Source organism: Mesocricetus auratus, unplaced genomic scaffold (assembly GCF_017639785.1).
Source record: "Mesocricetus auratus isolate SY011 unplaced genomic scaffold, BCM_Maur_2.0 Super-Scaffold_100009, whole genome shotgun sequence".
In the NCBI taxonomy this organism is placed as follows: Eukaryota; Metazoa; Chordata; class Mammalia; order Rodentia; family Cricetidae; genus Mesocricetus; species Mesocricetus auratus.
Window position 1 is genome coordinate 61,381,882 of NW_024429193.1, and position 12,123 is coordinate 61,394,004.

At 42.3% G+C, this 12,123-nt stretch overlaps 1 long non-coding RNA gene across 1 annotated transcript; it reads right to left on the reverse strand.

Moving 5' to 3' along the window:
• Positions 1–4,033: 4,033 nt before the first annotated feature.
• Positions 4,034–8,751, reverse strand: LOC121142409. Its single transcript, XR_005879426.1, has 4 exons — positions 8,311–8,751; positions 8,024–8,089; positions 5,431–6,511; positions 4,034–4,565 (listed from the first exon to the last, which is right to left on the reverse strand). It is a non-coding gene; the product is annotated as an uncharacterized LOC121142409 (long non-coding RNA).
• Between the last annotated feature and the right edge of the window lie 3,372 nt (positions 8,752–12,123).

Consider the following 12,123-nt stretch of genomic DNA (forward strand, 5'->3'; position numbering starts at 1 on the left):
CCCTATGGGTCCTGGAATCTGACTCAGGCCATTATGCTTGCTTGGTGGCTTTACCCGCTGAGCTGTCTCTCTGGATTGCACTCAGGGTTCCAGTGGATGCTCTTTCAAGCTGTCACTTGCATTACTCTTTATTTTGAGAGAATCGTAGGTTCATATACAGTTGTGAGCAATAATCCAGAAAGCTTTCATGTGCCCTTCAGCCCATTTTACTCACTGGCACATCTTACGTAACCATAGTACAATATAATAACCAGGAAATTGGCACTGACACAATCAGCCAAGCTTATCTAGATTTCACCAGTTTTACACGTGCTCATTTGTGCGTTCATATTTAGATCTCTGTGATTTTTATCACATGGTAGATTTGTGTGACCACCACTTAGGTCATGAGACTGAAGAGTCATCACCACAGTATACCCGATGTTACCCTTAACCCCTGGCAACCATTAACCTGTTCTCTGGTTACATGATTTTGTCCTTTGAGAATGTTTTATAATCAGAATCATTTTATATACACATACACACATATGAAACAATAAATATCTTTGTGTGTGTATGTGTTTTCATTGGGCTGGTAAGATGGCTTAGTGAGGAAAAAATTGCTGCCAATTGAAGAATTAACCTGTATTGTGGGCCTGTCTGTGAGATGTTCTCTTGAGTTAATGGTTGATGTGGTGGTACCTAGCTCACTGTGGGTGGTGCTTCCCCAAGAAGATGGTCTTGGGTTCTATAAGAAGCAAACTGAGAGCCGGGCATTGGTGATGCACACCTTTAATCCCAGCACGTGGGAGGCAGAGGCAGGCAGATCTCTGTGAGTTCCAGGTCAGCCTGGTCTACAGAGCGAATTCCAGGACAGTCTCCAAAACAATACAGAGAAACCTCTGATGAAGGACGTTTGGACTGTTTCTAGTTTGGGGTTATTGCCAGAAAAGCTACTATGAATAGTTGTGTACTTGTTTTTATATGAATATACATTTTCAATAGCTCTCCAGAAATAAATGCACAAAGGGCAGTTGCTCGTATAGAACCATACTTAATTTTCAGAAGGTCTGCCAAACTATTATTTTAATGTGCATTGTTGTTTTGCCTTCATGTTTTGAAAGACCTCGGCATCAAAGCGCTGGGCACTGAACCGAACCCTCTGCCCAAGAACCGGGGCCAGACCACTGGCTGCAAATGCAAGAGGTGATTTATTGAGTACACAGGCGCCTGCGGATGCTACTGCAACTCGGGTGCAGAGCATACCTAGCTTCCAGGGAGCACAATATTTATAGAATTTTAATGGTTACATAAGTATCAGCATAGCAACAGGCATTTCATTGGCTCATCTTGGGGGCAGGGGTAGTTCCCACGGACTAAGTTTCCTGGTATTACCTCATGAAAGACCCCGGCAAGCTTCAGCAATTATTATCCGGGTCCCATGACTGCTCTGGTGACCACAGATCCTGTTTGACATCCTGCCAGCTGGGCGAGGCACCTGGTCTGGGTTTTTTCATTAGGCAATGGCCTGGCCTTGTTTTTCTTTTCCTAGGGGGTCCTGGGTAGGGGTCTTTCAGTTTGTGTGACTGTGTAGGCTTCCTTGGACCTGGAGTTACAGACAGATGTGAGCTGCCATATGGGTGCTGGGAATTGAACCTGGGTCCTTTGGAAGAGCAGCCAGTGCTCTTAACTGCTGAGTAATCTCTCCTTCTCTGCCAGTGAGTGGCACACACTTTTAATCCCTGCATTCAGGAGTCACAGGCAGGCAAATCTCTGTGAGTTCAAGGCCAGCCTGGTCTACAGAACTAGTTCCAGGACAGCCAGAACTGTTACACAGAGAAACCCTGTCTCAAAAAACAACAAACAAAAAAGGATGGTTGTTTTGTGCTGGAGAGATGGTTCAGTGGTTAGTAGTAATAGCTGCTCTTCCAGAGGTCATGAGTTCAAAGATCAGCAACCACATGGTGGCTCACAACAATCTATAATGAGATCTGGTACCCTCTTTTGACATGTAGGCAGAACAGTGTATGCATAATAAATAGATCTTAAAAAAAAAGAATTGTTGTTCCATGCCTTCCTATCCATGATAGACTATACATTTGAACTATGAGGCAGAATAAACTGTTGTCTTCATTAAAAAAAAAAAAAGAATAGCTATTCCTGGCGCTGGTAAGATGGCTTAGTGGTTAAAGTGCTTTTTACACAAGCATGAGGACCTGAGTTTAGATCCCCACACCCTTGTAAATGACATTTTACATGGCAACCCACCTTTAATTCCAGTCTTGGAAAGCTGAGATGAGAGTCCCAGAGTAAGTTTGCTAGCAAGGTTAGTTGTATCAGTAAGCTGTGTGTCTGATTGGGAGATCCTGATTCAGTGAATAATGGTTGATGAATAAAGCTGATTTGGCAAATGGCCAGGCAGAATAGAACCAGGTGGGAAATCCAGAGTTATGGAGAAAAAGGAGGCAGAGTCAGGGAGACTCCGTTAAACCACAGGGGAAGCAAGGAGTGAGATAACAATCCAGGCGCCCAGGAGCCTCGTGGTAAAATATGGAATAATAGAAATGGAGTAAGCCTGTAAGCCACTGCCATGTGCTACACGGATTAGTAGAAATGGGTTAATCTAATTGTGAGACCAAGTCAGTAATACGCTTGAGCCACTGGACAAACTATTGTAATAAATATTAAGCCTCATTGTGATTATAAGTGGCTGCAGGAAGGGTGGAATGCATAAAAGTTTCCAGCCACATTGGTCGCCCACTGTCTGGTATGGATCCACATAAGACCTAAAAAAGCTTTAAAAGGGTTCTAAACACACAGAAACAGAACCTCACTAGGGTTTCTAGTCTTTTATGCTGGCTGAGATGCAGAAAGAGAGGCATTTCCGCTGAGGGGGGGCCACCAATCACCATGTGCTAAGCAGCATGGCAGATTCCCCAGTCTCTTAAAGTGGCTGCAGTACAGAGAGAGAGGCTTCTCCCAGCCACTGACTGCCTGTGGGCTTGAGAAGTAAGAGCTCAGCTGTGTGCTACTTAGTACTGCTTCCCAGAGTTTGGGAAGTGTGATTCTCTCTGTTTCCTCCCCTGTTGGAAAGCCAAAGCTGCCACTCTGGTCCTAGCCAGTCCCGCTTAACAATTTAAGTCAACGGTCACAAAGTGATTACAGATGCGTAATAAGGACAGATTCAGACAAAGAAGGGTCACAGTGTGTGGTAAATGTGCATGGGCTTGAGAGAGAGAGAGAGGATAGAGGATGGACAGAGCCATAGATAAAAAAATAATTTAAGGATAATAAACTGAGGTCCTTAAAGAAAAAAATTATAATGGGCATGTAAAGATGGAAAATACACAGAGAGTCTGGATTATGTATACTACTGTGTTTTCTTGTTTTTTGACTGTTAATGAGCTAACTACAGAGAGACAATTATTGGGCCACTAAGCTAAACATAAAGGTATCTTGCCTTTGAAATTTGGGTCTAAGAATATGTTGCTTTGGAAAAGAGGTTCTGCTTTCGCTTCTACAGAAGACCAGAAGCTGTGGATTCCTTCTAAGCTAATATGGTTTGATCAAACAAGACCCCCCTGAATCAATGGCCCATGTGATCCAACATGCAGAACAGCTTCAGGACTGCAGGTTGAGATGGACCAACCACACAAAATACCCCAGGCAGGACTTGACCATAAATCTAAATTTTCTCAAGATCCCCATAAGATTACCAATGCCCCCAATCAGCAGGAAGTAGTTCTAGAGTGCCCAAATTCCCAAATATTGTTTATAAAGGTTTGTTTTAATTTAAAGGGGGTTGGATATAAATGGTTAATGGTCACAGTCAATCTGTTTCTAATAAAAAAAAGAGGATATGATATAGAAATGAGTACTTTAGGCCGGGCGGTGGTGGCGCATGCCTTTAATCCCAGCACTCGGGAGGCAGAGGCAGGCGGATCTCTGTGAGTTCGAGGCCGGGCTGGACCAATAGCCTCCGAAACAATATAGAGAAACCCTGTCTCGTAAAATAAAAACAAATAAATAAATAAAAAATAAAGAAATGGGTACTTTACTTTGGTATGGATTTGGGTTTATCAATATAAATTTAAGATCAATTTTGTTATGCTATATATATATATATTTCTACTCTTGTTTAAGGTATTATATCTATACAGCTCATTTTAAAGTGTAATGTATAGTTAAATACAAATTAATAGTCATCTATAATAGTCAAACTTACAGTCACATTAGGTTTTCTAGATATGCAGTGATGTATTTCAGATGGCTAGATAATTTTCCAACACTTCAAAAACTTACACAATATAGTATTAAAATGTTTTAAGATCTTAGACTTTACTGGACAGTGAGACATGTCTGCTCCTGGCAGCAACAATTACTTCAAGAGGATGATGGGCATTGAAGAGGCTTTTTATGGAGTTTGCTAGTCATTTGGGCAAGAAACTGCTCTTGCCTGATTGCTTGATGGTATGCTGTATAAACTGGACATGTAGGATCCACAGGAAAGTGACTGTTGAACTTGCCAAAAGAAGATGGGATGGTTCTTTGGGTTTTCTGCTTCACAGAAGAAACTGGTCGACAGTCTACACGACACAGAAGGAAGCAGCTGATGAACTTTGCCAGTACAAGTTAGAACATATCTTTAACTTTCCTGCTTCACTGAGAAGTCCGCCAGGTACTCTAGGCCTATAGGCTGAAGATGGGTGCCCCAATGTTACAGAAGAACTTTGGGTGACTGTCCAGGCAGCCAGATATCTCTGTCATTTCTAGAGTTTTGGAAGTTGCTTATGATGAACTTACTGTTTACTTAGATAATAGTATATCCTTCTGGGGTCTTTGATGAAGTTAAAGGCTAGATACTTATAATCATGGCTTCCCTTAGTTATGATGAAAGATAAATTAGATATAAAACTTTAAACTCACTAAGATAGAGTAAATGATAGAGTATTTTCTTTAATTTTGGCAAATAGAAATAGACTATTATAACTAATTCTTACTTTATACCTGTTTTTTATATACAATTTTATATGTTAAAGATAAAACCTCCTTTGTAATTAGACACAAAAGGGGGAGATGATATGGAATGCCCCTCTGTATGCTACAGTCATGTTTTATTTTATTTTATTTATTTGTTAATAAAGAAGCTGATTTGGCAGTAGCCAGGTAGACTATAGCTATGCAAGCATAGATACAAAGAGAAAGAAGGTAGAGCTGGGGGGCACCGTGCAGCTGCTGGAGAAGTAGGATGCCAGAACATTACTGGTAAGCCACGCCACGTGGTGATACACAGATTAGTAGAAATGGGTTAATTGAGTTGAGAGAGCCAGTCAGTAATATGCCTGAGCCACTGGCCAAACAATTATAATTAATATTAAGCCTCAGAATGATTAGTTTATAAGCAGCTGCAGTACTCAATAGCTTCCAACTACATATAAGAAAAACATATACCGGGTTTTGAATCCAGAGTCTTCATGTACGGTCAGCAACCACAAGCTACATGAGCAGCTCAAAAATGGGGGGAAAGAATGATTCCTTTTACATTCCAGCAATGCAATGAATGATCTAGTTTTTCTATAGTCTCACCAGTTTATTTCCTCCTCCTCCTCCTCCTCCTCATCATCATCATTTTGGTAGTGAGAACTGAAGCCACAGTCTTACATGCACTACATCACTGAGATATTGTTATAGAATTTAAGACCACCGGGAAAAGACCAGCAGACTCAATTGAGATTATAGTTAGCCAGATTTATTAAAGCTGCTAGCAAGGCCACAGTCTCTAATCCAAAATCAGAGATGTGCTACCCACAAACAAGTGAAGAAAGAGCTTTTAAAGGGAAAAAACCCACTAATTTCTGCAGAATTTACAGCTGTGTGAGGAACTGCCTGACTCCCCCTGCACACAGTGATAAGTGAGTTTACAGAACCCAAAGCAAGTGGTTAATCATTTCATAATACTTACGCAATTCTGGGGAGCCAGGAGGAGTCAGGAAATTTATCCTTTAGGAATTTAGAATGGATGCCTAGCACAAAACAGAGGCTCCTTAGCCATCACAATATACCTGTAGCTTCAATGTTTTTTTTTTAGTTGAACTATTTTAACAAGTGTGTAGTGACAGCACATTGTAAAGTGCATTTATTAATTTATTATCATTATTGTTTTTTTTTGTTCATTTTTGTTTTTTGGTATGAGTCCAGGCTAGCCTGAAACTCACAGTTTACTTGCCCGAGCTTCCCAAGCCCTGGGAACACGGGTGTGTGTCATGTCCTGGCTTGAGATGCTTGGTTTTCTGCCACTGAGTTTTGTGAGTTTCCATGCACTTTATCCACACGTCGTTTTCAGATGTGTCACAGGTACTCGAGATGTAACCCAGCTGTCTAGTAGATGAGTTCCTTTGACTGTCAGTATACCTAGATTAGGAAAGCCCTGGGGCGTCAGTGATGCAGGCCTTTGGATGAGTGGGTGGGGCATCCAGAGAGAACTGAGGGATGTGTAAGGCAGCATCTCATCCAGTGGGGACGGGGCTCTGGGCTGAAGAAAAAGGGAGAAAGAAGCCAACTGAGTGCACCATTGCCCTTCCTCTGCTTTCTGATCTCTGAGACAGGAGCCAACAGTCTTCTGCTCCCATGCCTTCCCCACCAGTATGGGCTGCATGCCCTGAGCCACAAGGCAAGCCAAACCAGTCTCAAGTTGCTTCTTTCAGGCATTTCATTATAGCAACAAGAAAAGTAACTAACACAAAATTAGTACTGGGAGTGGGGTCTCTACTGTGGCTTCCTAACCTTGTATTGTTAATACTACAGATCATAAATAAGACCCTACCTGTTGACAGAATTTTGTATCCTACCCTGTCCTGCAGTTGTTGAATACCAAATAAACACACAGAGGCTTATATTAATTATTAACTGTTTGGCCTCTTGCTCAGGCTTATTACTGGCTAGCTCTCTCTTAATTATTTATCTATGTATCTCCACATGGTCTTAGCTTACTGGAGAATGCCCAGACCTCTTGCTTCCTTGGAAGCTACATGGTATCTCCTGTGTGACTCACTCTCTGCATAATTCTTCCCAGAATTCTCTTAGTCTGGTAGTCCAGCCTACACTTCCTGCCTAGCTACATCATGTCTGTCCATTGGCCAAAACAACTTTATTCATTATTCAAAAAGGGAAACATATATTTACAGCATACAGAGGGACATCCCCCATCATCTCCTGTTTTCTGTCTAAATAAAAATGAAGGTTTTAACTTTAACATAGTAAAAATATATATAACAAAACAGTTTTTTTTTTTTTTTGGTTTTTCGAGACAGGGTTTCTCTGTGGCTTTGGAGGCTGTCCTGGAACTAGCTCTTGTAGACCAGGCTGGCCTCGAACTCACAGAGATCCGCCTGCCTCTGCCTCCCGAGTGCTGGGATTAAAGGCGTGCGCCACCAACGCCCAGCAACAAAACAGTTATTAAGCAAAAATTATGGTTACAATATTTAGTCCATTAAGATTTGGCAAAATTTAAAGAGAATATTCTATCATCTTTTCTATCTTTGTGAGTCTATATTTTTATGTGTAACTTATTTTTTGTCATAACTAAGGAAAACTATAATCATAACTGTAGGTCTTCAATTCCATCCAAGACCTCAGAAGGATAATATATAAACTACAGAGTTGATAGAGACATCTCACTGCCTTAATGGTCACCCAAAATGACACACTACCTCCAAGAAGACCACACCACCCAATGCTCCTCCATTTGGGGGGAATTTTTTTCAGAGCACCACATTCTACTACCTGGCACCCAAAGTCTTGTAGCTATATCATAATGCAAAAATGAGCTGAGCCTTGGTGGCATACCCCTTTAGTCCCAGCACTTGGGAGGCAGAAGCAGGCAGATCTCTGTGAGTTCCCAGCCGCCCTGATCCCTAGATTGAGTTTCAGGAAGGCCTCCAAAGCAATACAGAGAAACCTTCCCCCACAAAAAAAACCAAAACAAAAAATGTAAAAATGCATTCAGTTCAATCTCAAAAGTCCCCAAAGTCTATCACAGTCTCACCAGTGTTTAAAAGTCTGCAGTTCAAAGTCTCTTCTGATATTCATGTAATTTCTTAACTGTAATTACCTTTAAAATAAAAATAAAAAGCAAATCACATACTTTCAACATATAATGGCACAGGATATACATATTACCATTGCAAAATGTACAGAAGGGTGCATAGTAAAGAAATACTGGACTAAAGCAAATCTAAAAACTAGCTGGGAAAACTCCAAACTGCCTCTCCATGTCAGATGTCAAAACACTCTCCAGATCTCCAGCTCCATTCAGGTTTGACTGCAACACACCTCTTTCTCTTGGGCTGAGTCCACTCAGTATTAGCAGCTCCCCTTGGAAGGTATCCCATGACTCTGGCATCATGGGGTCTCCAAGGCAATCCGGGATTCAACTTCACAGCTTCATGCAATGGCCTGTCTAGGCCTGCATTCAGGGAAACCCCTGATACATGCTGGGCCTCAGCAGCTTTCCTTAGTCCCAAGGACAAATTCCACCGCCCCTTTCTTCCATCCTTAACTCGAGAACCACGTGGCTGAAGATGCCAATTTCATCTGCTACTAGGGCTGGAACATGGCCCCTTGTTCAATGAAATCTTCACCAGCTTTCTTTCTTTCACTGCCTAACCTTGGCTGTGCTGAAACTGGATCTGTGGACCAGGCTGGCCTCAGATTCAGAGGTCTGCCAGCCTTTGCCTTCCCGGTGCTAGGACTGAAGGTGTGCACCACCACACCTGGCTCTAATCTCTTCTTTAGTTCCTTTGCACAAGTTACAAACTTAGCTGGGTGGACTCTTGCCCTCAGGTCACCACTCCCTTTGTTCCATTTCTTAATCTGTTTATCTCTTTGAACACAGGGCCTAAGCCCATTCCATTTAACTCCATTCCGGTTTTCCTCAAAGTTTTTATTTTATCACTCATTTTCATTATAAATCTTCACTAGAGTTCCCACTAATACCCACACAACAGAGTCTATACTAGGCTGTTGTGAGATTTCCTCTGCCAGTGGAATTAATCCAAATCTCTTCATTTTAGCTTCAGGCAGACTCTTCAGACAAGGGCAAAAAGCAGCCACATTCTTCACCAAAACAGTCACAAGAAAGATGTCTAGGTTACATACTAACATTCTTCCCCTCTGAAACCTCTGGAGTGAACCCCCAACAGTTCAAGTAGCTCTCTGCATCACTCACTGTCTTCCATGCCCCTAAAGTATGGCCCATTAAGCAGTGCCAAAACATTCCACTGCTTTCCTAACCCAAACTCCCGAAGTACATATTTCTCCCAAGAAAAACACAGTCCAGCCTATCAGAGCAATACCTCGATCCTTGGTACCACCTTCTTTCTGTCTTAGGGGTTTTATCCCTGTGACCAGGGCAACTCATAAAGGAAAAACATTTAATTGGGGTAGCTTACATTTCAGAAGTTCAGTCCATCACCGTCATGATGGGAGCATGGTCTCAGTGTCAAACTGACCAAAGCCAGGGCAAACAGACCTCAAAGACTGCCATCACAGTGACATACTTCTCCACAAGACCACACCTACTCTCCAAGGCCACACCCCCCAATAGCGCCACTCCCTTTTGGGGCCATTTTCTTTCAAACCACCACAGTGGGACCATGCTAGTAGGAACATGGAAGACAGTGGTGCTGAAAGTAATGTAAGTTACAATGGCCTGGCTCAAGAGGTTTCAGAAGAGAAGAAATATCAGTAATGGGCCTAGAGACTGTCCCTGTGATATTTTGGTCAAGGCTATGGTGTTTTGGCCCATGTCCTAAAAATCTGCCTGAGGCTAAATCCAAGACTTTTGGATTGACAGCATTGGCAGAGGAGATTTCAAGATAGCCAAGTATTGACTGTGTTGCTTGGTTATTAATCGCCACTCCTAGGCAGATCTATAATGAAAAGGAGCAGGCCAGTAAGCAGCCGTCTTCCATGGCCTCTGCATCAGTTCCTGCCTCCAGGTTCCTGTCCTTACTGCTGTGGATGATTAAATGGAACTGTGGATAAAATGAACCCTTTCTTGCCCAAGTGGCTATGGTCATGGTGTTTCATCTCAGCAATAGTAACACTAAGACAAAGCCCCAGGATGCTAGACATGTCAGGATCATGAATCTTGTACCAAGAAAATCTACAAACCCAGAGCAGCTGCTACCCAAGAGAGAGGCTGTGTATGCCACAGGTAACGGGATGTGAGGGGTGGGGCCGAGTCTGTTGTAGCTCATATAAGGCCACATAAGCCCTGTGAGCTCTTGATAATGGCTCAGGAGTTGTGTCTTCCCTGCTGCCTCTGGGCTTATGCTGGTCTGATCTTTTATTGTGATTTTCCTCCTATCTATTGGAGTGAAAATGTTTGCTCCTTGTCATTGTGCATGTGACGTGTATAACTTGTTTTTACCTTGGAACTGAGAAGACTTCAAGTCTATCTGCCTTAGCTTCCTTCCTGACTGCTGGCATTCTAGTCCTGAGCCACCATGCCAGGCTCTGAATTTATGTTTCTAACAATATAAAAACTATTGAGATTTGAGATAAACATGCATTTTGTATTATGAGGTCGACATTAGACCTTATGATCCTGGAGTGAAATGTTATGGTTTAAAGTGATTTGTTTCAGTATTAGATTTGTGAGAAACCTTTTTTTTTCTGTCAAAGATGGCTAGCTCACCAAGGGGCAGTATTCCAAGAATCTCCCTCATCATGTGAGACTCTTGTGTATGTGCTTGAATGTCCAATCTCTGATATTCCGTAGACTCAACTATCACAACCTTTCCCTTCACACAAATTATTATTACTATTATTATTATTATCATTATCATTATTTGGTTTTTCGAGACAGGGTTTCTTTGTGTAGCCCTGGCTGTCCTGGGACTTTGTAGATCAGGTTGGCCTCAAACTCACAGAGATCCTCTTGCCTCTGCCTCCTGGGATCAGAGCAGATGCATTTATATCCTGTCCACGAGTTGGTGTTCATGGCTGAGAGCCAGGGGTTTGGGTATGCTCCTTGGTGTATCTCTGTATGATTGTGTTCCACTCTGTTGTGTTATAAATAATTCTGGTTTTTGAAAGAAAATGCTCAGCGGAGTTCCTGGTCTGCTCTTTATGTAAGGAATAGCTCAAAGAACAAAACTATTTTTGGGGGGTTAGTGGGGTTCAAGGCATGGTTTATCTGTGGCTTTGGAGGCTGTCGTGTAACTAGCTCTTGTAAAACAGGCTGGTCTTGAACTCACAGAGACCAGCTTGCCTCTGCCACCAGAGTGCTGGGATTAAATTTGTGCACCACCACTGCCCAGTGCAAAGCTGTATTTCTAACCAAGTTTTATTTAAAGTTGTTTGGCTTTTAGTCAAGCTTTATGTAATATTACACAGTAGCTAAAAGTAGCAAACTGGTGTAAATGAGCTTCCATGTCTTCTGTAACCATAGTTAGAGGCCTATAAGGATATTCCCAGACATTTTATTAAAAGGGGACAATAGTTTACTCCTTCTACCCTAATGTCAACTAAGTCCCAGGGGCATCTCCTGAATTGTCCTGTAACTGTAAGGAAACACCTACTCTTGTGTTCAGGGAGGCCATGGAGGCCTCACCCAGTAAACTGTAACCAGTCTACAAAGAGGAGGGTCAAGGCAGAGGGAGATTTATCTCAGTGCTGTCAAGTGGAGCCACTCAAGCAAGGCCTTTGGCTTCTCCTCACATGGATGGAAAACTTGTAAAGGGCAGGTTAAAGCAGCAGAGGTTCCTCTCAAGTCCAAGTGGCCCTGAAGACCAGATTCTCAGTGGACTTGACAGTGTGTATTAGCTACCGTTCTGTTGCTGTGATAAGACACCATAGCCAAGACAACTTACAGAGAGATTTATTTGGGGCTTATAGTTCCTGAGGGATAGGAGTCTTTCAGCACCATGGTGGGAAAGCGAGGCAGCAGGAAAACCTTGGTCATGGTGTCTCTTGACATCAATAGAACAATAACGAAGACACTCTTTATTCATAATGAACACTATTAACTTGTTTGTTAAAACCAACTATGTGTTGCGAATTAAGGAGTTTCGATTAAAAAAAACTGATGTCTGTATTCCTCCCTTAGGACCACTACAAACCTCTGTACTTCTCATTTTC